Genomic DNA, 6,080 nt, shown 5'->3' with positions numbered 1-6,080 from the left:
AAAAAAAAAAAAAAAAAAAAAAAAAAAAAGTTTCAATTTGAGATGAGAGGGAATTGAAATTTACCCTCAAACTTACTCGAAAATAACTTACTTCGATATCGAGCATGTTCCTGAGCATGTTCGCCTTTGATGTCTTGACGAGAATTGTTCTTTGAGTGCTCAGCAAGCAATTGAGATAAGTTAAACATGATGAATTCGTATGTAGATACGATTTGAAATTTTAAGCTTTTTCTTGAACTCTTAAATGGCGGCTTGAATTGAGAAATTAGGTTACCATCGCTTTTAGTCCTCGATTTCTTCACAAAACTTGTGGACAATCTTAAATGTACTGAAATTGGTTTGAGAGAGAATGCTGGTCTATAGCTTGTAAATTTAGTGAAACCTGATGGTAAGAGACCCCAGTGGAAGCATAATACTCACTATTTAGGAACTCTCGTTTGCTGATTCATGTCCCAAAATGCCCAACAACATCTCTTATTTTAACGTTACATACTTCAATGGCCTTAGATTTTATAGTCATTATCGTCATCATAACGTAATCATTTTGTGCATAAATAAGGATTTAAATTTTATCATAAAACATAAACTTCATCCTAAAATATTATCATGGATTTACGTGTTCGAAAACATCTTTAAAACGATAAAAAAATAAATACTAAATAAAATAAATATGTTTTCAGATTAAAAACATCATATTCTAACCTAGGTCTAAGAAAATAAGTACAAATACCGTATGCATGTACAAAGGTCTCGAATTGCAATGTCTTCGAAAACGGTAGAGGAATAGTTTGTCTTTACTTCAAATAGAAATAGCACATGACTTGAGTATTGTAAGAAATACTTAGTAAGTCACCCTATTATTGGGTTAGATGAAAATACATACATGAGTCGGACCTATCATATTAGTCTATATTCATTAGGCGGCTATCATAATGAGCTAATTGGATGTGTATTTACTCTTCTACACACAGTCCACACGTACGAGTATGGACCCAGCAATCAGCTTACACATCCTTGGCCCCTTTCTTGTCGGGCGAGCATTCTCAAGTAGCTGTTGATGCTAGAGATCCATTTAGGAATAGCGATCGTCACAATATTATAATAGATATAATGATCGTTTTCCTGCCTCGTAGTATACACATTCATACCATTGTAATGAAGAAGGGGTATTCCCCGATGCATAAACACACAATGATGCATGAGGTCCCAACATTTTTCCTTTTTCATTATCATGTATGACAATCCCTCTAGCGTTTTCCTTCATATCATTATCATTATCATTATCATAACTTTTCATGTAATTTCAGATTTGTGTATGATGTCGAAACATTTTATTGCATGTCATTCATATCATAAATCTTATCATGTCAGGTATGTCATATCATAAGCATATCGTGTCTCCAACATATCATGTCATACTGTACACGTATAATATCATAAAGTATATCATATCGTTTACGTATCATATCACAATATATATATACGTACGTATGTATCATTCACATATCATATCTCAAACATATCCATCAAACGCATCTTACCATAACATATATCATATCGTTCACATAACATATCATAGACATATCATTTCGTAACCATATCATAGTCATATTGTTTCATAAACATATCCTAATCAGATTATTTCCTAAACACTTCATACATATCAAACATATAACACGTGCAGAACCACAGGGTACATGTCATCATACAAACATCAACTTTTAATCAAACCGATAGTACTACAACTTACATGGTTGGCCTTAGCCAAAGTTTCATCTAACTCCAAATTTGCTTGCTTTCATCTTCGAATTCATTCTCACTTATATCAAGACTTTACTTATTTTGAATATTAAATTAATTGTCTCAATTAAAATTGGATTCCATGTTTTCATTGTTTTTAAATGATGCTTGTAGTAAAACTTAAATTAAAAAAATATGTCAATATTATTTTATGTTTTTGCCATTTAAAAATAACCCTCTCCAAATCTTCCATTTTTTTTCTATATGTATTTATTATGTTTTTTCTTTTAATTTTGATCACAATTATGCTCTTTGTATTTCATTTGTTTTATCTTTTATTATTATAAAATTTCTTAGCATTTAATTTCTAACTCAAAGATAAATAATTGCAACCATTTAGATAAGATCTAAGATATAATTGGATGTGATTTTCTAAAAATGAAAATATGCCTTATTGCATAGTTGCTTAAACGTGTTTTTCTAGTTCAAAACTAAATTAAAGGCCAATTTTTCTCTTTCAACATTTTTGTTTTTGTGTTTCTTTTTGGAAGAACTATGATACATACCAAGTTAAGAGATTGGTTGAATTGAGATAATTGAGAGAAGGAACGAGAGATCACCCGTCTGGGAAAGATTGCTTTAAAAGAAAGTATGTTTTTTTTAACACGCACAAGAAACACTCGAATGAAATGAGTAACCATATATATTGGTTTATTTCCAAAGTTGATATTAATTAAGTTTCCCAAAATTGTAGCCCATCAAACTAAATTGACATTGTGATGTCCCACGTTAGTTGGGGGAGAACAAACCACCATCTATAAGAGTGAGGAAACCTTTCCCTAGCAGACGCGTTTTAAAGCCTTAAGGGTAAGCCCGAAAAGGAAAGTCCAAAAAGAACAATATCTGCTAGCGCTGAATCTGGGCTGTTACAAATGGTATCAAAGCCAGACACCGAACGATGTGCTAGCCTTCTCGCTGTTCTCCGAACGGGGTAGATATGAGGCGGTGTCCAATAAGGACGTTGGGCTCCAAAGGGGGGTGGATTTGGGAGTGGTCCCACGTCGATTGGAGGAAGGAAAGAGTGTCAGCAAGGACGTTGGGCCCCGAAGGGGGATGGATTGTGATGTCCCACATTGGTTGGGGGGAGAACAAACCACCATTTATAAGGGCGTGGAAACCTTCCCCTAGCAGACGCGTTTTAAAGCCTTGAGAGGAAGCTCGAAAGAAAAAGCCCAAAGAAGACAATATCTGCTAGCGATGAGCCTAGGTCGTTACAGACATTTTCATGCAAAGCTTTCCACCTTCTTGCTTATTCAAGGAGTTCTATTCCATCGAGATCAAATCTTGGTCGGAATAGAGTGATTCGCAAAATGGTTGTTCGATTCGTCACATAAACGGGTATTCATCATTTTAAGTTCAGTTTATTCTTCTCTATAAAAGAAGGATTGATTTCATCCTCGTGTTTAAATTTAGTTTTTTTTTTTTTTCATCATTTTCCATACACATGTTCAAATCATTCGATGGTTAATGTAGCTTGTTCCACTAACTCTACGACTATAGTGTTGACAACGATGGCGTGGTTAAGAAGACAAAGTCAATCCCCAACGATTTCCTTCTCGAAAATTAACAAGTGATAAGGGTGAAGGATTTAAACCAAGTTTGAGGTTGAAAAGAGAGGGAAAATGTAAGCCATTGGAGGAGAAACGTCGTCATGGGAACAAAAATACTGAGTTATTATATGAACTAAGACATCAATCATATAATATAAACTTCAAATAAGATAAGGAAGAAAATGTTGTTCAAATTATCATAAATATGTTGTCATCATGTCACCGTGACATTAGAGAAAAATCAATTTTCATCTGTTCTTAGACAGATGTTCCACTTTTTAATCTTTAGACAACCGTGTAGAGGGTAACTAAAAAGGTGCGAAGAAATAAACTCAGTGGTAAATTAGAAGAATTGGCAACTTATGGTGCACGGGGGATAGTTTTGGGACACGAGCTGTCTGAAAAAAAGATCGAACTTATAGTGGTGTTTGAATTTGAAAATATTAGAGCATTTCTAATTGAAATAAAGGTCAAGGTACATAGAGACCACAATCCCTATCTAATGACAAAGAAGAGCTCTCATGGCTTTGCTTTGGGCTTCTCCAAAAGGCTTTCCTAAATTAGCCGATGTGGGACTTTCACCCCTTGAACAAAGTACGCTTCCCCTTAATCGAGGCTCAACTCATTTGAAATCTTAGTCATTTTTTACTGCCTTCGAGGAAGCTGGAGAGAGTATTCCTTGATTATAAACCCACGATCATTCCCTAAATTAGCCGATGTCTTAGTCATTTTTGACTGCCTTCAAGGAGGAAGACAAACACGACTCTCCACAATGGTATAATATTGTCTACTTTGAGCATAAGCTCTCGTGGCTTTGCTTTGGGCTTCCCCAAAAGGGCTCGCACCAATGGAGAAAGTATTCCTTGATTATAAACCCACGATCATTCCTTAGATTAGCCGAGATGAAACTTTCATCATCCAACACTACGTACTTACAACATTGTAATAATTTAATAAAGTTATTTAATAAATAACTTTAATGAGTAACGTTGTAACAATTTCATCCCTATCGCAAAAATATTATTAAAATTTAATAAAATTTCTTACATAGGTAGAATGATAAATTAATTAGGGATCAAAGTTGTTGAAATTATAAAGATTAAGTGGTTCATTCAATAATTTAAGCCCTCATTTCTTAATTAAGAATCTGATAAGAGATATTTGGCTCATTAACGAGGAAAAAAAATGAGTTTTAGAAAAAAAAACGACTGTCGGGGTACTCGGGGTACTCCGATCCAGCTACGAGGAGGCATTTTCTAACCAATATAAATGTTCCTAGAAATTCTTACTCTCATTCGACCATTTGTATCTATATGCATTAGGATCCCGATTCATGGATCTCTCGGTTCGAGAAATCAAAATAAGAGGATCGAACCATTTCTTCTGACCCTTTTTCAAATTTGATAAATGTTGGTTGATCGTATATTTTCAATGATTCAGAGTATCATTTCTTACTTAATCCCTTTGAATTCCATATTCGAAGTTGTGGTCGGATCTATTCATTAAAAGAATCGATTCAATACATTTCTTATGTACCCATCGGAGGCATTTTCTAACCACAGACCCTTCACAAAAGTTGATTAGAACCACAAGAAAACTCGATCTAAATATTTAGATGGTTGAAATCCATCAAGAAACGGGGAAGATCGAGAGGAGTTTTTGGTTTCGATTTTCCTCCAAATTTAAGAGATTTTCTTGGAATTAGGTTCTTAATTTTTTATACGTTGTTATTAGAAAGATTTCGCACAACTTTCACGAAGGAAGAACTAGAACAAAAAGTTGGAGTTCCAACTATCATCGAGAATGATAAATTATGTATTGTCTACCCGTTTTTAAATGCATTTATTTGTCTCCATAGTTAACGAAATGAAATGAAAATATTATTTTTGAAAAAATGGATTAAAACTCTACAATTTTGATATCCACTGTAGGTGAGTTTGAGCTGTTATAAATGGTATCAAAGTCAGACACCGGGCGGTGTGCCAGCGAGGACCCTGACCCCAATGAGGGTGGGATTGTGAGATTCCATATCCGTTGGAGAGAGGAACGAAACATTTCTTATAAGGGTATAGAAACTTCTTCCTAGTATACGCATTTAAAACTGTGAGGTTGACGATGATATATACTGGTAGTGGGTTTGAGTTGTTATAAATAGTACCAAAGCCCGATATCGGGTAGTGTGCCAACAATGACGCTGGTCCCCAACGGAGTGGATTGTGAAATCTTATATCAATTGGAGAGGGAAACTAAATATTTCTTATGAGAGTGTGGAAACCTCTCCCTAGTAGGTGCATTTTAAGAGTGTGAAGTTGAGAACGATACGTAACGGATCAAAACAGATAATATCTAGTAATGGTAGACTTGAACCGTTGACAAATTCATAACCGAGATTTTGGATGACAGACATGTTTGGAAGAGAAGAGCCAGCTAGTCACTAATATAAACAAAGAACTGACAAATTGAGTGGGACTATCAAAGATAGGAGACAAAATGCCGCACATGCAGGTAATGGTATTTGACAGTGGAGAGCATGGGGCCACTACTCACTCTCAAATTTTTGCAGACTTTAAGGTATGTTCATGCTGGTTACAACAAGTTTGTCTTAAAGTGTTTTTTACTCAAATGTTTGTGTGGTTTAAAGCTTGTATGCACTTGGGATTAAACTAAGTTTAGTGGTCCTTATGACATTGGACAAAGTACCTTTATAGCTTTTTTTTTTTTTTTTTTTTG

General features: G+C 34.7%; 1 long non-coding RNA gene across 1 annotated transcript in view; it reads right to left on the bottom strand.

Annotated features, from left to right (window-relative positions):
• Nucleotides 1–5,528: 5,528 nt before the first annotated feature.
• The window catches only part of LOC111461955, a 12,739-nt gene continuing 12,187 nt past the window's right edge, over nucleotides 5,529–6,080 (bottom strand). The window contains exon 3 of the long non-coding RNA XR_002713670.1: nucleotides 5,529–5,544. This is a non-coding gene — a long non-coding RNA (uncharacterized LOC111461955). The remainder of the gene's footprint in view (nucleotides 5,545–6,080) is intronic.

The sequence above is a fragment of the Cucurbita moschata genome, unplaced genomic scaffold, assembly GCF_002738365.1.
Source record: "Cucurbita moschata cultivar Rifu unplaced genomic scaffold, Cmos_1.0 Cmo_Scf00026, whole genome shotgun sequence".
Lineage (NCBI taxonomy): Eukaryota > Viridiplantae > Streptophyta > Magnoliopsida > Cucurbitales > Cucurbitaceae > Cucurbita > Cucurbita moschata.
Note: the sequence above shows the minus strand (reverse complement) of the source record. Positions and strands in the feature narration are given on the sequence as shown.